Source organism: Haemaphysalis longicornis, unplaced genomic scaffold, assembly GCF_048455015.1.
Source record: "Haemaphysalis longicornis isolate Haplotype H1 unplaced genomic scaffold, Haemaphysalis longicornis Haplotype H1 scaffold_1, whole genome shotgun sequence".
NCBI lineage: Eukaryota > Metazoa > Arthropoda > Arachnida > Ixodida > Ixodidae > Haemaphysalis > Haemaphysalis longicornis.
This window is the reverse complement of record NW_027526203.1, coordinates 304,271,047-304,293,970: the sequence shown is the minus strand read 5'-3', so window position 1 is coordinate 304,293,970 and position 22,924 is coordinate 304,271,047. Positions and strand designations below refer to the sequence as shown.

At 45.0% G+C, this 22,924-nt stretch overlaps 1 protein-coding gene and 1 non-coding gene across 2 annotated transcripts in view; one reads left to right on the top strand and one right to left on the bottom strand.

Annotated features, from left to right (window-relative positions):
- Positions 1 to 22,924, bottom strand: part of LOC144149659 (protein turtle homolog A-like) — a 721,048-nt gene that overhangs the window by 656,120 nt on the left and 42,004 nt on the right. The gene's annotated exons all lie outside the window — the stretch shown is intronic.
- Trnat-cgu (transfer RNA threonine (anticodon CGU)) lies at positions 18,775 to 18,847 on the top strand. The gene has a single exon. It is a non-coding gene; the product is annotated as a tRNA-Thr (tRNA).

Below are 22,924 nucleotides of genomic sequence, written 5' to 3'. Positions count from 1 at the left end.
AGTCACTGCTTTGCTCTTTCCTTCCTTGGTTGACGCTCGCTCCACCCTGACGCGACTTTACTCTCCTCTCTCTACCCCAAACCAACACCAACGCAACTACGACCCAACTACCCACCCTAACGCGACTTTACGCGGCGTTAACGACCCCCAATGCTCTGCATTTACTCGTGTTCCCCTCGCGGGAAGGCGCGGAAATTTTTTTTTCTTCTTTGGCAAGAACAGCTCATGCACAAAAACTAAATATTGAGTCATAGACAAGGCTTGCGTGACTGGCACATCACCTTCCCCATCTCTTCGGCGCTTGGTGTAGGTGGAGTGGACAGCCAGCGGGTTTTTTTTTCACTAATGAGGAGTGAGGCGTTAAGTAGCTTTATAATTACCCGTTCTTGGCCATAGGTAGTAATCGAAAGGCTAATTATTGAAAAGCAGGCGTGTCAGATAAATTGCCTCACACGTCACCTACAGAGAACCGGTTACGTTACCTGGTTTCAAAACATTGTCTATAAGTTAGAAGGTCGAAGTGCTGATAGTGTACTCAACTTTTATCCGCCAAAGTGCTGTCCCATGGGGCCGGTGAACTTCTTTCCCAGTGGAACGCTGGCGGCCTTCCAAAAGTTTAGTTTGATGCTGTCGGCGTCGCCTGCGCAGAGCGACGGTCTGACCGCAGCTGAACCGGGACGGCAGTTCTGAATACGATACGCGGCGCAGTTAATGGGCAACGCGTGTATCACGTTTCAGGAGCGTGCATTAATTACTTAACTGTTTGTTTAGTTTGCCTTTTTTGTGCGCGCTTCTGGATCAGAGCGCGGGCAGTAAACAAAGAATATGGAGTCAAACAAGCAGGGTGAATTTCGAATGTTTTTTTATAAAAAGAAAAGGCCGTGCGGCTTAGCGGCCATCTGGTCACTAATGGACATAGATGTACCTTCTACACTTATCGCATCAATGAAAAGGCGAACTATATTTAAACCACCTGGACGATTATGCATTACCGGTTCAAGAAAAGTAAAAAAAAAAAAAAACTGGAAGGCTTTTGCGGGAGAAAATCTCTTACTGCCTAAAGTGCAACCATTGCTGTAAATATCGCAAATAAGCAAGCAGTCGGGATTATTTTAAGAAGGCGCACTCATTGAGGAAGGGTCGAATACGTGTGGTATTGGCTTAATCCACTGACTTTTGAAAGCTGGCCGCTCCGCTAATGCATAAGGACTGAGCCACACACGACATCCACATTCATTCAACAGTGTCGAGAATTCCCACTCTGTTTATGATTAGTGTAAACAGCGAGATGGTTGGGCAAATAATCCAGCAACCTAACCTGTGCTGGCTAGGCCCAGCAAAGCTGGCCGGGATTAACTGTATGATGGCTCCCGACTGTGCGATTTGGCGGTGCTTGTGTGGGCGGCGTCGACCGCATCGCGTATTTTATTTCAAATGCGTAGGCAACAAGCTTGCGTTCGGTTTAGCGCGTTGCATTCGTGTATTTAGAGCATTTCTGAAAGACTCAGCAAAGCTTACACAACATTTGCGTGCCAACTTGAATGCAGATGCTAAAATGCGGGCTACTCCCTGGAATCTGCAGACTCAAACTGGCTGGTAGCGGCGGTAAAGGGATCCGCACGCAGTTTTGAACTGTTTCGGTTTTATTTCCGTTTGTTGACGCATTGCTGTGGACGGTTTGCGAGGAGCTCGGTCCATCGGAATCAAGTGGGCGCTGGTCCGTGCCTTCATTTGAATGTATGCATTCGCAAGATTGTAGCGTTGGCCTAAAGAGTAATGCGTGTAGCGGAGTCGTACTGAACAGCGATGGTGATTCTTTGCAGCCAAAATGTAACCTATGTGTACAAACGCCAGCACAAAGAAATAGCAGTTTAACCATTAATATGTACCCATTCGTATTTGAATTTCAGAAGTCATAGTTTCCCATTTTCCGTTATCCTTCGTCTTAACACTATACAGTTTTCTAGCAAACTGATATTCATTTATAAGTACTACGTTGTAACGGTTTGCAACTCTAAGTACAAACACACATTGCGGAGGGGGGGAGTTAAAGTATAAATTAATGTCGCCGATATATTTATGCAAACGGTCGTGCTTCTCACTATCGTTCTGCATAAAGCCAGCAAAACCTAAAAGGAACGATAAATGCAGGACAAGACAAGCAAAAATAAAAACATCAGGAGGATCTGCTTTTTTTGAGAGGGAGAGAAGGAGAGCGAGAGAATGTGATAAAAATACCCTTTAATGGAAATTTAACCCCGAAGTGAGATATAAGAGCCCTGCACATGTTTCGAAATAAAAGTGCAAAAAGATAGCAATTATTCCGAACAGTTTTTTCGAACACATTTACATGAGCAGTAGACTGTAAACATATCACGTTTTCTACGTGGCTGCTCATCATGTCATAGGGACTGGAAGTGGTGCATCTTAAGGATTGCGTTTTAAAGTATAGAACAGCCGCACCGAAAATGCGTTATTTAAAAAAACTGTAATACAGGTAATTAAAATTACAAGTAATACAGGCCGGGTAATTGAATCGGATCCACCATACCTGACACTTTCATGTTTTCACACTTGGCAATTTGTTCCTTCGTTTTCTTAGTTTTCCAGTTTTGTTCTCTATATGCTGCTTCTCCCACAGCTGCTGCTGATGCAGTGAGTGCGGATGTTAGATTGTAATTTAGCCTGTTTACACTGCGCTCGTTCTGCTCATTCAAAAGCTGGCAGTTGTTTTGAAGATTTATTTTAAACTCCTGTGATCTGGCTATGACTGATTCCATGCGGGGTTCTTAGTTTTCATGAGTTAATTCTTTCTCTTCTAATATTCAGCCTTAGCTTGCACCTAACCGTCCTGTGATCGCTGAGCCGAATCTTACTTAGCACCTATACGTCTTGCACAATACCCGGTTTGTCACTTAGAATGAAGTCAATTTCGTTTTTGGTTGCACTATCGGGACTTTTCCATCTCCTTTTCCTATTCTTTTGTTTGTAGAGGAATATGCTCGTTAAACTCATGTTAGTTATTTCTGCGAATCCCACCACTGTATTTCCTCTACTGTTGCCATTGTCTATTCCAAAGTTTCCCACTGACGGTTCGCACATTTGCTTCTTACCGACTTTTGCGCTAAAGTCTGCCATCACAATCGTGAACTGCGTTGTTGCCTTGTTCATTTCTGATTTGACGTGCTCGTAGGAGCTATATACGGCTTCATTGGCGCATAGGCCTGTACTATCTGTAACCTGTATAGCTTGTTTAGCTTGATCACAACAGCCGACACTCTCTCGCTAATGCTGAAAAACTCCTCCACGTTTCCTGCTATTTCTCTGTTGATTAAAAATCCCACCCCGTGTTCTGTTTTCCATTGGGGTCTGTTGTAGCACAGAATATGCCCGCTAGTGAGCTCAATGAAGCCTTCCCCTGTCCCTCCTTCTAACTTCGCTTAAGCCTGTAATATACCACATAATGTCAAACAACTCCTCTACTAGAACGGGTAAGCTTTCCTCGGTAGACAAAGTATGTGCGTTGAACGTTGCCAGGGTCGAGTTCCAATGGCGGATTGTCCGGAGCCAGAGATTCTCAGCACCCTCTGCTGTATCGCTGTTCTGACCGCCGCCGTGGACAGGTGCTCCACAGCTGCTACGGACTGAGGGCCGAGATTTCAGTAGGTTAGTAATGGGAGGTGGCGGCAACTACTGCACCAGGGCGGCCAGATCTTCTCTGGTGAGGGAGCGCTGTTTGTGTCCCTAAGAGCCTTGCTAGCATAGTTGAACCTTCCTAGTGTAGCCCCTCAGGTATCCGGGATGATGGTTACTTCCGGAGCAGGCACCACTCCGTACTTGCATGGGTTGGTCGCACAAAGGCAGACGAAAAATAGCAAGAGAGCAAGAGAAGTTTCCCACCGACGACGTTGTCGCGCGTGCCTGTGGTGATACTGAGCCAGCGTTTGCCGGTTTTGCTTTTTACGCGCGTGATACTGAAAGAGTAAGCTGAGACGCTGGCTTTCTTATGGGTTTCACTGAGGTCTGGCCGTTGGAAAGGTAAGCTACTGCCATATTCAAGTGTATAGCTACAAAATTGGCTAGTTGGAAGCTCAGCTGGCCAAAGAGAAGCTGGTCAAGAGAAGCTGAGCTTCTCAGCTGACGCTCAGCTGGCTAATTTGAAGCTGAGCTCGTGCAGCTCCGTCTAAGCTTCCAAGCTTCTAGGGCGTACGGTGACTGTGTTTACATTTCACTTTTTGGCTGTAACTTTACCAAAAATGCGCCTAGTGAGCTGATTTGACTTATCAAACATTCGGAATAGCAACGCGATAACGCGAGTAAGCCCTTCAGATAATCACCTTGTCGCGGAAGTTAACTAGGTTTGTATTGCTTGCCTGTTACTCAGTGCGGGTGGCCACCCCGACACCGAACAAAAAGAAAACGTTTATAACTCTAAAACTTTTCATTCTACCAAGTTGAAACTTGGTACAAAGGTACTCAGAACTGTATGAAAGAGGGGTGCGAAAGGAGTACAGCTTACATGGCAGATTTCCTGACGAGAATGTCAAAATTCGTGCAGCTCTGTCTAAACGTGTCCACCATGAATGGGAGGTTCTCGAAGTTCTTGTTTACCGCTCCAAAATATTCTCCATACTTTTTTTAAGTACCCTCTTAGGAGCCGTGGGTGGCCTACCTGAAAACTCCGGACCCTGGGACCCAGCGCATACTGGTGATGGGCATCCCGGTCTTAGGACGCCCCATACCGGGTGGGCGCCCTAATAGGTGCCCAAACGCTTGTCAAATAAACATTTATTCATGCTCCTCCCACTCCTTCTCTCAGCGAGTTTTACAGACGTGTCTGAAAAACAAGTGTGCCGCAGAACGGCTCGAACATTGGGAGCGCGGAATACTTCATTCGAGAATTGCTACTGGTAACCATCAATTTAATTCATTAAGATGAAAAACTCGGCTATGCTTCAGAGTCGCTTTTACGGAGGAACACTCTGTATTTTGTTTTGCGTATAATAGAACGTGCCATATCCATTTTTCGGATGCATGCTAATCTCGCGGGGGGATATTTACTTCAAAATTAGGAACGACAACGAGAACCATACGTTTTGCTACTCCGCTGTGGACTACATATCACACAGAGGACTTTAAACCTCAAAACCTTCTCGAGTCATCCTAACAGTCAAGCGCGATATAAATATATTTATGATATGTTTATGATTAGCATGAAATGCTATCTTAGCCTGATTGTTCAGAACGCCGTCCTGCTTTGAAGCTTGCGCATCCCTCAGTGGGGCTCCTAGCACGCGGTCCGAAACATTCCTTCTACTTTACCATGAGGTAGCAATTCATCAAAACTGCATGAATATCGACATAGTTACTAGCGTCCTCCAACCGTTAACTGAACCGGCCTAATTTGAAGACCGCGTTTGACCACGTTTGAAGAAGATACGCAAATTCGCGAAGCAGAGCCCCTTCGCGTGAACATATTCCTCCCTAAAATCCCATGTATTTGTTTGCGCCCCTTACAATTTTCTACTACACATTATTAATCTCGCATACGAAATATTCCTCCCATAAAATCCCTGTATTTGTTTGCGCGCCTAACAATTTTCAATTGGACCTTGGTAATCTCGCATACACAAATTTAGGGTGGTGGCAGGACGTTTCTCAATGCACGGAGCACATGGACCACTCGCATTCCTCACCTTTTCTGAGCGACTGACGATCCGTGCGACAGTGTGCACAGTGGGTACAAAAGCAGAGGTTCATCCGCAGGCAGTTTTCTCGCAGAACGTGCAACTGCCGAGTGAAAAATACACCGCGAGAGAAAAAATTGTTTCTTGCGTACTTCGTGTAACACGGTTTGTTAAGGAGTGCAGACTGCCTATGCGCAGAAAATACCTCTTTAATTTTATTTGTCGGCATGTAAATGGCGGTCCCCGACTTTGTTCTCGTTTCCTTAGATTGGTGCAGACGCGAGACAGGTCTGCCTGTTCCATTATTTTTCTCGTTTCTGCCACTTGGCGCACTCGTGCAAGTAATAGGAGTCCTTCAAGCCGTGTGCTACCTGCATGGGACGCGCCGGCCCTTGACACTTCCTTTCATTCTTTTTCTTGTTCACAGAGCACTGATCAGTGAACCGTATTGTTTATGGTAATCTTAAGCAGATTCATTTTTGCACTGCCCATCCTTTTTAGTATCTGTCTCGACGGCACCTTCAATTATTGCGACCAATAAATATTTATAAGGCTGGCCTCAAACGTCAAATCACTGGCAGTTTGAATGCTGCCTCGGCAGCTTCAATTTAGCGGCACTTCAAGCAATATCTTTAAGGCTACTTGCGTAAAAGAAGCGCAGTTTCCTTTCTCAAAACACATTCATCGGTTTGCCCTCTCTTGCTTTTAGTGAAGAAAGCCGTCACAAAGCTTTTGCATGTTTGGTTATATCTGCTAGAACTTCTTTTCCAATTGCCGACACGTGAAGTAAATTGAGCTGATAATACAATTTCACTTCTCTGATTGCGTTGCAAAGAAGAAAAGCACGTGGCATGAAACAAGTGGGCTTCGTTTAGTTCGCGTAGAAAAGTACCCCAACGCCGTGACTAAAACAGCTTCATTTCTCCTTATTATTTGTGCAGAGATAAAAACACGGAGCGAATTTGTTAAATAAGTGGCTGAAATTTATTAAAAACTGAACTCCCAGCTTTAGTAAACGGAACATTCTGGCGCCCGCGTCAATAAAAACGTAACTAGGAATATGAGCGGAGAAACGTGTCCCGACAAAGTTTCTTTAGTTAGGAAACGTCTTCTGGAAAGCCTACCCTACTCCATACACTTTTCTGTGTGCGCTTAAAAGCATAGATATTTTCCGATCATAGGTTGGCTGTCAAGTTTTCAGTGACGGCTTTCAAATGCGTATCAATGATTTCTGAATAGGTATTCATAACTACTTCCCCCCGATTTCTCTGCTTGTTTGGCAGAAGAGCTGTGGGGTTCTTTGTACAATAAGCTGATACCTGTAAAATAATCCGGCCGGTGGGATAAAAATTTATCATAGCTTGTATACTGCGGTTTCCCTGGAAACAACGCTTTTCGATTCATTAAAAAAAAGCTACCGAACGCACCGGCCGCAGATAAGCTCAGCATGAGATGATTATTGTAAAGATGATATGTTCCCGAGCGTCGACGTTGCGAAATGAGCGATCATCATCTCACAATGTCGCGCGTGCTTGAGAATATAACTTGCTTCTACTGGGGCCCTTCTTGATCCTCATATTGTCATATTGTTGCGCTGTCATGAAGATGCGTTTTTCAATGTGCTTGCCCGCTCGGTAGAGGGAAAGTGACCTGAATGTCACTTCATGTAGATGAGTATTGTATAGAAAGGTCAAGCAGCATTTGCTAAACCGAATGACGTCATCTAGGGCCCGCAGCTGTACATGTAACTGAAGTTGTTGCTAAATGGGCTGACTTGTAGGCATTTAAAATTGAGACGAATGAGCTTTTCGCAAATGGCGTCGACCCGGCAAATATAGTTGGCATTATGCAAACTATGATGCAAGTCAGAGCTGTCACAGTTGCAATTATAGTATCAGCTGTCTACTAGGCGAGACCGTCGCGGTCCGAGAGGTGAATGAAACGGTCGAAAGGTATGAAAACATTCCAAAGGATCTCTGAGCCTATTTCTGCATTATAAGGACACGAAATCGTGCGAGTGGCAGAAGTCGGAAGATGAAGAGTTCATAACGCCTATAATTACGCCATTGCTCTCGTTCGATGCGCTTGTATCCCTTAGACACGAATTATGTGCTTAAGGCCAGCCAGCGCCATCTAGCGAATCATCCGCGAGCAAACGCCCAGCCCCGTGCATAGCGCCAGGGGTCTGCATCCCAGCTTCAAACTGGAGTCGCACGGCCTTTTGTTGGGCATTATTTCACCTCTTGGCGCCCTTACATTCACATTTAAGGTGCTTCGAACGGCGTCATCTTGGTGGCGCCGGTGTAGGGTAGTGGTTAGGTCCCTCGCCTGCCGCCGCATGTTCCTGGATTCAGTTCCCACACCTACCACGCATTTTTAGATGCAGAGCATCTCTTGCTCGGGGCTATGTCCGGCGTCCGTCCGTTGTCCGAACCTCTCCTCCTACACTATTAAAAAAAAAGAAATAGCGGCGCCCGGTTTTGATCCCACAACTCTTTGGCCGCAACGGGAGGTATACGCGGCGCTCTTCCCACTGCGCTACGCCTTATGTCCTTGACTCATTCAAACTACGTCAAGAAGCTACTGATACAACGAAGGCACGCGAAGCTGAACGTCAACGGAAACGACGAACTGGAAACTTTAGAGGAGAATGTTGAATTTCCCGTGGGAAAGCTGTGGCGGGAAGCGCCACGCGCCTTGCAGCTCAACCAGAGAAGAGGACGAAGAGGGCGGGCAGCGGAGTAAGAGCGTGAGCACGCAATAAAGGAAGACGAGAACCAGGAGGTGTTCGATCAGGTAACGCCAACCAACCAACCAACGCCGGTGTCGGTCTCTTCGCTGTCTCTACATTTCTCTACATTTCTCTGTCTCTACATGGGGGTTAACACTACGTTCCCATTCGTGCTCCGATAAATGAACCAACATAACGGCAACACAATAGAACCTACACGGAACCCTCCCTTGTTGTTGCGCCGTCCACACCCCCACTGCGCATGCGCGTCTTTCCTCCATTCTCCTTTCGTCCAGCTGTATAAAAGCATGTGCGCGCGCTGCGCGGCGTTCAGTCTGCTCCGAGACACCGCCTGCGCCGGTTCTGCTCCGGTGTGGAACCTACACGGAACCCCCATGCTTTGCATCACCACATAGTTCCCTTCGGGGAGATGGTGTAATTTTTTTGTTAGTTCACGGAATGACAGCGTCAGTTCCGGGCACGGCTAGATGGTACTGCTGTCGAGCAAGCCGTCATCGCGAAAAGTAACCTAATACCACTTTCGCGTAATACGTTTGCTCACTCGAAATGAAAAAAGACACAACTGCAGCCGTGATTGGCAGCGCATGTCTCAGTAGCTAATAAAATGAGCATCGTGATGATGAATTAAATTAAGTGTTTAAAAGCTTCAGGGCCAGAGGGTGTCATGTAACCACAAAATATGCAAATTTATTTGCTGCTAACCTCCTTTGCTTGTTCCTCTGCTTCACTGCCCACCAAGCGTCCCCTGCCATGCCAACCAATCTTGAGACTTCCTCGCCCCACATTGTAAATGCTGCGATTTCGCAAACGCTAGCTGTCAAGTGTTCTTGAACGTAACCCAGGCTTCCCTGATGGCAATCTCCAACTTAAGTGGCATCGGGGTAGATCGGGTTGTTGGCGCACGCACCTCAGGGAGCAGAGTAATGTCAAAAATTACGCGCAATGATATCGTTTCACGCATATAGATTTTGGAGCATGGCATTTCACGCGTAAGAGGACCATATTCTATGGTAAATTGCCAGACTAAAGGGAAACCACAACTAATGCATAACAATCATGAAAGGCCGCTATTTTGTCAGCTCTCCTGAACAACGCACATCAGTTTTTCTGGGTTCTCCAATGAATGAAAGATAAGAACTATGCTGACGGCTGATGTTCACAAATGAAATCAAAACTTTACATCTTATGAAAAGATATATAGTTAGCCAGAGATCAAGGAAAGTAAAATTGATGCTGTATCTCGTACATGGCCAAGAAAACAACATATTCTGTGGCAGACTCTGGAGGAGCTTGTTTCACGCTCCAGTTGTTAAAAATGGCTGATTAGAGAATGATCAAGAATAGAGGCAGCCGAATGAAAATGAGTGCAACACAATAAAGGACTATGCTCCGACAACCTCCTCCTCCGATGATGATGATGATGATGATGATTGCTATTTGTCTCCCCCTTGAAGCGGGGTGATGACATGTCATCTTACCGAAAAGGACTAATATAATCATGTTTTACACTCTTGGTTTAATACTAGCGCTGCTCAGGGCAGGCACTAAAGCTTATTAGGCCCGTAATACTTTTTTTTCCCTGTTACCGGTGGTAACTGTCCTAGGCAATATTCCCCTCTCTGCTTTTCGTCCACCAGCATTCTAGTCTTCTTTTCGTCCCCTCGACAGCCTCGAAGTTAACTTCGTCTGTGATACCCTTAAATCCTAGGGCTTCTGAAAGCCCAATATTCCCTTCATGTAGATTTGGATGGATACTGTTATGACTCACTGGCGCCATGTTTGCGCGGGTCAGTCGCCCGCCGGTCGACCACCCCACCTCTTGTCGACGGAAACGAAAGGAGGCCGACAAGACGCCGCGGCGGCCACTGATTGACAGCGGCTTTTGAGCGGCGTTGAGTGTTGTTGCCCCAAAAGGGATTAAGGAGCTGCCGGTATTCCCCCGGCCTGAGCAACTGAACGCGTGTGCGCGTGAAAGCCCAGACGGCGACGACCGGACAATGGGACCCCGTGGCGGCGGCAGCACAGCGAAGAAGGCAGTGGCAATGGTCAAGCCATTAACCCTTCCCGGAGTGATTCCACGAACCTTGTTAATCTGTGCTGTTAGGCTCCCTGGGAACGCAGCGCGCGGCAGACACCAAAAGAATACGCGGCGCCCGCGCGGGTCCTGACGAGTGGCAAGGGTGTGTGTGTGCGTGTGCTGTGCATCTGCCGACATACCTGAAAGGCGTGTCCCTACCCGAGGGCGGTGCTTCACAGCGAGGAACGTACACATCACCATTGGTCCGCATTGTTTTGTATGGGGATCCCTAACCTAGGGAACTAGGGATCGGGGGTCAACAAAAAGGGCGTGCTGCGGCCCGCCAAGATCGGTCTTCTGTCTTCATCTCGACAACTCACTGTAAAAATGTAAATAAACCCGTTGAGTTTGCTCTAAGCTCTCCCCTAGTCCTGGCTCGACGAAGCGAAGGCGACCGGCCCCGCTACCAGCAGACTGCGGTCGCTACAACTCGCGACAAGACGCAACAATACCCTCACATTCTAACACTATGTGCCGCATAGTTTCTGTTTCTTTTCCGCAGACCACGCATACCCCATCATTTTGTGAATACTTCCCCACAAAACTCTTAGTTCGCAGGCAACCTGCTCTAGCCTCAAAAAGCAAAGCACTGCCCTGGGAATTATCGTAATGTTCCTTTCTGATGTTCAATTTCTCAGCCCTGTACATCTCTAACGACGTTTTACCTTCCATTTTTTCCCTCCATTTATTCGTTTCAATCTGCCTTGCCTCTATTTTGGTTACCTTGGCTGTTTTGGATTCTCCCTCCATACCCTTACCCCCCCCCCCCCCCGAACCACGGATAGCAGTGAAGAAGTAAACACCGACAAACAAAGATTTCGATCATCACACTCAGTACTGTTTTTGCAGACTTTAATTAATTTGTTCCCTACAGAGCTAATTGAATTCCGACGCATCCGTGAGATCAACCATCCTTCTTACCCCAGATGATTTCTTGTCCCCTCCACCTCACTAAGGTTCGCCCGCCATTAAAGGAGGTGTGCAAATCATCGCTAAACCGCACTCCCTTCAAATAGAGGTTTTCTTTGTGCCTGGAAGCACTTAAAGCGCCCCTTCTTGAATACCTGAAGGTTTGCCCTTAAGTTGCATATCCTTTCAGAAACCATGACCACAATTTTTGTCGAATAATAGCCGGATGGGTAGCAACTAATGTTTAATTTACGGAAAATATGACGCGCAAGAATAGCGTCCTCAGAAAATTACTTGCACAGAAAAATTGAAACAGCAATAGTAACTTTGATCAAGGCAAGACAAAAATATTTTGCACTGACATTGTGTGTTGAAGAGCGGCGAGTCCTCGTGTTTGTCCGGAACATTGAGCTGATGACCGTGAGGCAACGCGTGTGTCGCGGGCGGGAACGCACACCACCTAGAGAGTATCTGCGGGGGACGAACCATACACGCCTCATCTTTGCGAAGCTATGTAGACCGAGCAAACCAACGCTCTCGAGCTCTCCGTTTGGCCCTTGTGAAAGCTGGGGGCTACCGCTAAAATGTTCATGGTGTAGATAAATTACGAAGTATATCGTTGTACGTGCAAATTATGAGCTGACCGCGTATTTTCGACTCAAGTTATTCTTAGTAACATTTGAAGGAAATCGTCTAAGTTATCAGCAGGTAGCACCGGGGAGTTAAAAGTAAACGCTAAATTGCGAGTTCAGGAGACAAGAAACATCGTGTCCAAGCAAGCGATTTTCCTTAGCCCATTAAACGACCAATCAATATTTCCTGGCACATTTGTGCATCGAAAGTGTTTAATTGTACACACTCCCCTCCACAAAAAAAAAAAAAGAGCCCGATAAACCTCTTGCCGCTCTATGTGTTCCCTTAATTTATTATAGGTCACCACGGTATAAAGAGAACACAGTTCAGACGTCCCTTCTACGTTTTAATTGTTTCTGTTATTCTCTGAGTTGGGTGTTGTGTTCGGTAAAAGCTGTCGCACCGCATTGGCAAGAGCTGGAAGTGCGAGGTATTAGAATATCATTATGGATTTTTCTCCCAGCGATGCGACCATTAGACACCCATTGTCTGGCGCTTATCTCTTCAAAAAGTTCGTCTAGAATATTAGCGATCCACTATTATTCAGAGCAACCATGGTAACAAAAATATTTAAAAATTACATTGCAGAAACATTAGCGGAAAAACCTTTCCTGGCTTTCTGAACAAATAGGCGATAAATAGAAAATCCCTGCGAGAAAGCCAAGTAAAGAGTATCGGACAAAATCCCAATGACCAGTCCTGAAATACATACGGCTAACGAAAGTCTGGGAGCGCAGAAGACAGAAAAAAGCAAGGTAGATTGCACCTTTAAAATACAAATAGCAAAACAATGGCTTTAAACTGTGGCTGGCATCTGTAGTGAATACCCCGTTATCTGCTTATTGTTATTTTTCTTTCCGAAAAATAAGGAGCATGCCGATGATGAGGAAGATGAAGAAATGGCAGAAAACAATGGCTAGTGTACCGGTTTGCTGCGCCAAAAGCGATTCAAGCGAGGGTTATAATCATACTTTGAAGGAACAGCCACAAGAAAAAGGTACTTGATCCGATATTGTTGTAGGCGCCCTCCTTGAAAGAAGAGGAGGAAGAAAAACAAAGCTTGGCGAAAAATCAGAGAGAGAAACCTTCAATGAAAACAGAGGGCAGTATTCCTTGCGGTAGGGCTTGCAACTGCCGATGTGTTGTAGAATAAGCAAATGAGCAAGGAACAGGTGATAGGAAATAGAAAAAAAATCAGATTAGGAAAAAGAGAGAGAGAACGTAGCTGTAAAGCACTCTCTTCCACATACATGGTCGTACACAATGGCGACAGACATACACGCTCAGATGTTTGAAGTACATCACTGATCCAGACTCTTGGAGGAAGTGCGTGAAGGCTTTTGTGCACACGCTAGCACCATTTTGCTTATGCCAAATAGAAATACAGTTCTCATGTTGAGGTCGCTTTGCACAGCCGCGGCTGCGCAACTGCTCGTGATGGCGCATACTTTGGCCAAACTGCATATAATAATATTAATGCCATCTGCTGCATATCATAGTGCACACAAAGGGGGGACGGCACGCCAAATCTTGTGAAGGGTATTGGTGTGCAAGTGGTGCGCGATGTACTTAAGCTTCCTGTTGGGACCTTGAGGTACAAGAAACGTCTATTGTGGGTCGTCAGTACAAAAAACACCACACTGAAAATTGGGTCTCGCCAACGTGACAGCCATGCCGCCCACGCAGCCAGTGAAAAAATGAGCTCGGCTCCTCTAGAGAGAACGGGTGTGGAGTGAGCGAGTGAGTGAGTGAATAAACCTTATTGGCCCAGTTTATCGGGGGGTTGCGGTCTCCCGCTTCACCTAGACGTCGGCCAGGTGTATGCGGGGATCCCGGGCGGCACATAAGGCGAAATTGGACTAGCGGTGCTAAGGTGGTGTCGCCGTCTTTGCAGGCTTCTTATTAAATCCCTGCAGTTCGGCAGCGATTTCGGCCAGATTGACCAATGCAAGCTGGGCGTTCTCCTGACCGTTTTGGAGCGCGGTCTCACATTCAAGATATCGTTAATTAATACATTGCTTGTTGGTGCATGTGTGTAGCGCCACGAGATCTGCGTAAGTGTGGCCCATTCCGTACATGAGGAGCATGTAGGCAAGTATAGCTCGGGGTAAATCTTGTATATAAAACGGGGTTGGGGAAGGAGTTAGTCTGCAGTATCCCAAGTGTTGTTGCTTGCCTGCGGTTGAGGGGCCGGTAGGAATCCGGATATGTTTACCGCCCTTTGCTGCGGACGAGAGGATGATGTAGGAGAGGATTTCGCTGGAGCTTAGAAGCTGTTCGGGTTGGCAGGGCGGTGGTTCAGCTCCGTAGTTGTCCAGGTGTGTGTGTTCACAAGCCACCTCGTGGGCGTCTTCGTTTCCTTCCAGCCCGGAATGTGCTTGGGACGAGATCAGAGAGATCTCAGGAATGTTGGGGGTTCGCAGCGTGGGGCTCAGAAGTTTTAGAGCTATGGAGGATGCTTTGCGCCGGATCTAGTTTCTAATGGCCGTCTTTGAATCAGAGACGACCGTTCCCGATGTTTTCCCGCTGCAGACGGTGAGGGCGATAGCTGCCTCTTCCGCTTCAATCGTATTTCAAGTAATTATCATGGCAGCGGTTTGTTAGTCACTCTAGTAGTTGGTTGCCACTATGCACGTCACGTGCCTTGCTCCCTAGGGGACTGCGTCTGTGTACCAGACGTTCTGCTTCCCTCGGAGTCGTTTTGCTAGGCCTTTAATCCTGGCTTTCCTTCTACCTTCGTTTTTCGTGTAATGCATGCTTTTGGGAAGGAGTTCAATTTTTAGTTGGGTGCGTATTGGTTGGGGCAATTCGGCTTGTGTTGGTGATTCCATTGGGGCCAAGATCCTTAGATCCTCCAGCACCCTTCGGCCTGCCAGCGTGGTCGAGAGTCGAATTGGATGTACCAGTCTTTGTGCCCCGATAATTTGTTCGGCGTGTTGTGCGGCGTCTTGCCAATCTTTTAAGTGCGTATATTTGGCTTGACAAACGTGCGCCGGGGACGCTGGGCGTTCACCACGAGCTACGCGTAGACGAGTTCTTGGCATTTTCTTCGTACTTTTAACTGCCGGGCGGCTGCCGCAATCTTGGCCAATGTCCCTAAGTCTATACTTGGCTCGACAAACGTGCGCGGGGGGTGCTGGGCGGTCGTGCGAGGGACGTATACACGAGCACTGGGCATTTTCCTGGTTTTTTTAACTGCCGGGCGGTCGTCGCAATCTTGGCCAATGTCCCCAAGTCTATACTTGGCTCGACAAACGTGCGCGGGGGGTGCTGGGCGGTCGTGCGAGGGACGTATACACGAGCGCTGGGAATTTTCCTGGTTTTGTTAACTGCCGGGCGGTCGTCGCAATCTTGTTCAATCTCCCTAAGTGGCTATGGTTTGCTTGACAAACGTGCGCAGTGGACGCTGGACGGTCATCGCAAGGCACGCACACACGACCGATAGGCATTTTATTGGTGTTGTTAACGGCCGGGTGGTCACCGCGAGGCCGAGCTCACATGCGCGTGTCGTCAATTCCTTGGTATTTTCAACTGCGGACACGAAAAATTACGATTCGCTAAACAGCTTCGCTGATAAAACTCACTGTCTCTCCTCGACGGGCACATTTCCGCAGTTGTCCCACGTTGGGCGCACTCCAACAAAGCAATAACATCTGTCTTCACCAACGGCACAGATATACCTACTATTGCAATAACCAATAAGCTTCTGCGCATGGACAACCATGATTCCAGCAGCTGCCGGGACGCGCCGATCTTGGGAGATGCCGCCAGCACGGGAACTTATTGTGAGGCTAAGTAAGGTTCGGTTGTAATAAAGGACCTAACGTTGAGCTGTTTAGAATTTCCTTTGTAGCCTTTATGATGCAACCCTATATATTTTTCGGTTAATTAGTACAGCAGCAAGGTGACCTTTCATATGCCCGTACAAGAAATTTGGTGTGCTGTGTTTGAATGTGCGAACGCCCAAGTTGTAACGAAAGTGTTATAAGCATTTCATTTGTTTTTATGGTTAGGATCATGTCCTGTTAGAGGTTTCAATAGAAAATAAATGGTTTTAAATCTCAGCCACGTAATTCAGCAAATTACCAGGCATCTGCGTTATTTCACTTTAATCGGGCCAAAACGCTCAGGCCTACGACTTTTCTTGTCAATGCACTCGTTCTGTTACCGGAACTCTGTTATAATTGAATTGCACATCGGGCTTTTCCACGCTATGGTAGATGTCGGTGTTTTTCCGTCATCGAAATCAATTTTAGTTTTTTTTAATTTGTTTTAATTTAAACAAGTGCTCTATTTCTAAATATGTGCCCCTTTTTAACAAGTAGCCTGAACAGCGTAAGTTACGGCAGTCGACACACCAAGAAAACTTTTTGTTTTATTACCCTGCTTTTGATTTTGCTAAAAGAAACGTTACGCCCTCAAAGGAGCGATTTTTGACGCGCCTTCGCCACAGGCGTGTCTGTGCTAGCGCTTATTCACTGAAACATGGCAAATAAAAAAGATCAAAGACGTGGATTTTTCTTTATAAAGACGTCAAAAGTTGAACAGTCCCCGGTGTGGCCGCAGAATGCGAACAGACACTATGTTATTAAAGTGGGAACCAAGAAAAGCAACGGCAGTAGCGGAGTTCATGGCACAGAGACGCGTCTGGAACGCATGATTTCAGCCGCATATAACTTCGGTGCAAACAAAATGATGCAACGTGTTTTTCAGCAGTATTGTTTACGCTCTTAAGGATTCTCTTTTCCCCAATTTTGAAGGAAACACAGACCGGGTTTTCTTTTATTTTGATTTTTAAATTTATGCGTTTTTAGAAGGAGCACAGCGGTAAAACTTTTTTTGCGTATATTTATATTTCCTCCAGGCAAGCGATATTTTAGAGATATGTGTACAAACATGTGATCGATATTACTTGTCACTTACTAGTCCGTCACAATTATAGATACGCACATAGGGGGCATCAAAGTTGACGACAATCTGTCGTCTGGCGCGAAATCACAATACTTTTTCTAATTTTTTTTTGTTCACAGCAGAATGCAAAATTTGTTTTGATCTGCAGGTCATTTTGGTGTAGTTGTTCTTTTAAAACAAAACCTTGCCACAATGATCAAACCTTGCCGTGCGCAAAACCCCAAAGTTGAAAAAAAACTGCAGCCGCCGGAAATCGCGCGTCACCCGTGCCACCTTCGTCAATTTGTTTCTCCCCAAGTAGGAAAACAATTTGCAGTTTTCAGCTATCCTCTGCCTTGCGCATAACTGATAAAAATATGCGAAAAAACAAAAAAATACCGTGTACACGGATGTTTCTTCTCTTCTGGAATCACCCTCGTATACTGGACATTATCATTGGCCGAAAGTTCTTCGTTGGCCACAAGGAGTGGTCGATCGAATGTATTGTGTGAAGCTATATTTCAGGACGCCTGGGAGTGTACAAAGTCTTTGCTGGTGGTGTCTCTCCTTCAGCGTGCCACTAAGGCTTCGAGGCATGAATTGGGAATGTAGCAGCGCTGTTCGAAACGCTGCCCGACGACGAAGTAACATAATCGCATCTCACATGTAAAACTTGTATGTAGAGGTCCTCTGCAAATGTTTTTAAAAAAGCTTGAGCAATGTTGCCATGGTGCGACTTCGTGTGAGCGGACTGTAGGCATAAACTTGTTGTTGCACGCGTAACGGTTTGTTATTGACAGGAACAGAACAACATCAGAGCTTTTGTGCCACGGGTGAATACTGCCAACAGGTGCGGTTCTTCTCAAAATTAGTTCCAATTACTACAACGAGGCGAATGATGACAGCTCATGCGGACATTTTATGCCCTAGCCATATTTTCAAAAAGGGGGTAAAACCTGTTATCCTTGTTACTCTGTGTTTACCATGAACTAACTAGCCCAACAACAGTCTTAATTAATTCGATAATGAAGTTTAATTTTGTAAGTCTTTCAGGTTTAATTCTTTAAGTTGTAAGCCTTTGAATTAAGAAACCGATATTGTCATGTTCATTGAGCGTAAAATTGCGTCTGATGTTATTGGGAGATGTGGAATTGAACGCTGACCGAATGAGACAGGCAGTGGCCGATGCTTTTGAATCGGCCCTGAAGACAATTGAAAAATTTGTGCTCTTCCACTCTGTGAAGAAGGAAGAACTGGAAAGCTGGACGCAGTTTACGGAGTGCACGAAACAAAACACGTTTGTTGTAAATTGCGATAGAGCATACTTCCTAGCCAATTAGCTGAACGAACCTCTGAAGGATACAAGCTTTGTTCTTGCAGACAAACATGGAGCTGCATTTGTCCCTCCCGCGTCGGAAGCATCTTACCGTTTGTGTAATACACAAACCCAATCCGCTCCACCTCTAAGGACTCTGGAGAGGCCCAGTCAGGCTGTTTATAGGGATACATTCCCCCCTCTGCTTCCTGAGGCATTCTTGACTGCCAACCTTCATTTCTGTCCTAACTCAACGAGCCCCTCATTTCCTATTCTGATTCGCTACATGCATAGCGAGGGCCTCTGTTCTGGAAGTCTTGGTGCCATAGGTAGCTTACGAGGGTTCAACGCTGGTCGACCGCTCTCGACATGAAGACACTCGAGTCACGGACTGGGGGTTAAAAAGGTCCCCTTCACACCGAGTAGTCCGAGTGGCGCAACCTACCACTCTCGAGCACAGGAAACAACATACCTTAGCATAAATACCCGAGAAAGTGGAGAGGAAACAGCCCCGCTGGTAGCGTAGGGGTCATCGCACCAGACGCGTATTCTGGAGGTCGTGGGTTCGGATCCCACCCAGCGAGCATTTTTTCTCCATTTTCTTTCTGTCTTTCCAAATTATTCATCTATTTCAATTACCTACATTCTCCCCTTTGCTTTCTAAGGCATTCTTGACTGCCAACCCTTATATCCTATATATAAATATATATATATATATATATATATATATATATATATATAGATATATAGATATATAGATATATATTCGTATATTTAAAAATGTTACATTTACTAACCGTAGTAAAAAAAGAGCCTAACAACACCACCATGCCTCTTTTGTCGTTGTAGACTGCCAACCTATCTTTCTGTATTTCGTCAACGAGCCCATCATTTCCTAACTATATTATTCTGCGGAAGCCTATCGAGGTGTCTCGGTTCTGGCAGCCTTGATGCCAAGGTAGCATGAGAGGGTTTCCCGCCAGTTACCCACTCATGAGAGGCTGTAGACGCTCGAGTCACGCCCCGGGGGTTGAAAAAAAAGTCCCCTTCTCCCCGTGTAGTCAAAGTGACGCTGGCCACCACCCTCAAGCTTCAGATAAAATTCTAATAAATATAAATACCACAGAAAGTGAAGGAGAACACAGTCACCCAGATAGCCGAATTGGTAAGGCATTCGAGATCAAATCGAAAGGCGTGGGCTCGGTCCCCACTCTGGGAGTGTGTTTTTCTTTCTTTCTTTCTTTCTTTCTTTCTTTCTTTCTCACGTATATTTAAAAAATGTTACCATCACTAACCGTAGTAAAAAAAGAGCCTAACAACACCCCTGTGCCTCCTTTGGCGTTGCAGACTGCCGCCTTTTCTTGATTTATATATAATTATATTATATATAAATATATATTATATATATATATATATATATATATATATATATGTATATAAATATATATATATATATATATATATATATATATATATATATATATATATATATATATATATAATATAATTATATATATTAGGAAAATAAATAAGGGGAATGGAATTTCGCGGTGTGTCGGAGTGATGCGGTCCCGAGCTGGCCCACTCGCACTCGCCATCAGTGACGACGCTTCGCGGCTGTACCTCGTTGTGGAACAGCCCTACTTCTGCTATTCTGCGATGATTACCGGTCAGGGATGCGTTCGCTGATGAATCCAGTAGTGCCTTCGGATTCGCTGCCCTGCACTGCCTCGCCAAGGTGTGCTGAGTGAAATACTCAAGCGGGTTTACCATAAGGGCGATGTTGGGTAGCGGGCGTGCTAATTTTTTATGTATGCGAATACTGGTTTGGTATTTCCATGCACATCATCTATTGTAGGTACACATCCCCTTTATATTCGTTTATTTCGGACACTATTACACTAAGAAATATTTACGCAGTAGCTCTAGTGGCGAGGTGTGTAGTAACTAGAGACCGGATTTTTAGGCATTAAAAACGCGCGTTTTAGGCGCCAAAAATAGGACTGCAAAACAACGTTTTGGGTCTCAAACTACGGGGCCCACAATTTTTAGAGATATGTAAATAATGTCAAACGAAAATGCCTCCGCACTGCCTCGTGTATTCACCTGTGAAAAGGTCTGCCTTGATAACATAGCCTCCATATCTAACCCCGAAACGTTTCGCAGTCAGCTACTCACGCTTTACACAATTTAATGCTGTTCCCAAATTTTTAGTGTGACGCATGCTATCGCGATTAATGTTTATGTTGTGTTTTCTTCCTTTTTTTCACACAAATTGTAAGCTTTTTCGCTGTTTTAACGGCCACAAGTGTTTATGTACTGTCAAATATTGATCACTTTGTACTTTTAAATATGTGTAACACGTTTATATTTTGTTGCAATGTTCCTTTCTTAAATTTATGCTTTTTCAGGTATTACGTTTTCAAATGCCCCCCCCCCCTTACTCTATGCCCTGAAATGGGGCCTGTAAAGTTGCCATGAATAAATAAATGAATAAACAGGCACACTGCGTAACCCTTCGTGCTGAAGTTTTGGTTGTTGGTTTTTGCTTTTGGTTACAGTGAATAGCAGTCTGGTGGAATTATGCTGTTATTCGTATAGTAAAGATAAGCTGAAAGAAAGTCTTCAGTGCATGCATCTTCATGAATAAGTTCGAACATGAACATATCACTGCTAAGCTACATTGGTTTGTGAAGAAGAATAAATTTTAATTTTTTTTTATTTTTTTTATTTCAAAAAAACCCTAAAGGCCCTCTGGGGAGGGTATTACATAGGGTAGGGGGGTTACAAAGGTGTCACATAAACTAGAACAAGAACAAAATAAACACAAGAACTAAAAAATGGCAGAAACAATTAACATTGCTAGAGTGCAAACAAATACAACAATTCGGTAGAACAACAAGAACAGCTATTGGTACAGTAACTAGAACAAACTACACCGATTATAACCACATGGTATATTACCACATGTCATCTGACAACGCAAGAACTGAATGAAATGAGGCAGTGAAATGATACATATTATACATTGATATTTTTGCTCAAAGCATTAGTAAATTTCGTGGTATTCGGTTCAGTAACAATGTTTGATGGTAGATTATTCCAGTCTATTGTGGTACGAGGAGCAAATGATTCGGCAAAAGCAACGGTATGACATGTGATGCGTTTGATTTTGCATGAATGATCTCGACGCGGAAAAATGGCGGCGGGTTCACAGATAAATTCCTTATGAAGGCATGCATGGTAGTACAGTTTATGAAATAATGTTAAGCGAGATATGTTGCGACGATGCGATAAGGTTTCAAGTTCAGCACGATTTTTTAATTCGGTTACGCTGGTATAGGGTGAGTAATCAGAAAAGATGAAGCGGACAGCACGGTTTTGTAAAGATTCTAAGTCATTTATTAGATATGCATGATGAGGGTCCCAAATGGCTGCCGCGTACTCTAGTTTAGGGCGCATTAGTGTAATATATGCTAACTTTCGTAAACGCGCGGGTGCATGTCTGAGGTTACGTTTAAGGAAACCAAGCGAACAGTTTCAAGTAAAGCAGTACTTAATCGAATTCAAGTAAAGTAGTATTTAATCAGCGAATTCAAGTAAAGCGAATTCAAGTAAAGTAGTACTTAATCAGGCAGAAATAAATTGAGTGTCATTGAAGGAATAACTCGGTGTACGAGGTCGTGAAATGGCTGGTAATTTGTAGAACATGTACTATAAATATCCCCGTGAATCGTAATATAATCCATGTGCACAATATGGGGATAAGTATACATTGGGATGTAAATGTAGGCGTGTTATTATAAACAACTATGGTTCCTCACAAAGCCCGTTTTGACAGAAAAGCCCATTCTTGGTTCTAGTGTTATAATTTACGTAGTGCTGCCAATGTCATTTGTTGCAGTAGAAAGAATAACAGTCAATGTTGTGCAATGAGTGGTCCATACGGTTGGTCTTTTGACTTCAGTACCACCCGTTACTCGACCACATGGTTGTAGCCTAATTAGTCGCACGATCGCGATTCTGGTATGATCTGTACGACATTTAGTATACGTGAACGGAATAACAGGAAATATAACAAAAACGTTGAAATATGGTTAAAAAAATATTGGGTCTGAAATTTCAGCTTGCACAAATCGGTACTCAGTGCTCAGTGGTATAAAAATGAGGGCGGTATTTGCGGTATGCGGTATGTGTGGCGGAGAACTGCACCGCGCAAAATACGGCAGAGATTTTGGCGTCATTTGACCCTTCCACGTATTCATAGCCTTGTTTTCGGAAAGCTATAACAAGCTGCGAGATGACCTGGAGAAAAACCAAACTACAGCCACACAACGCGCCCCCTAAGTTGTGCGGGTTTCAACAGCGTGCTTCGATGACTCTATTTCATATGAGTCGTCACAGGTGCATTTAAATACAGTTTGTAAAAATAATGACATAATTTTCGTTACCCTCTGTATAACATTTGAGCTAACAAGTGTGCCTCGGCACAAGGAAACGCTGTTTTAAAATCTTAATCTCCACATTTTCCCCCTTTTGTGTTGTATGTATTCTTAACCCCCTGTGAGATGCACTGGCCTTAAGGGGTGTGAAGTAAAATGAACAAAAATAAAATTACATCACTGCCATGAACTCCTGACAACCATGAGCTTATAGCGGCG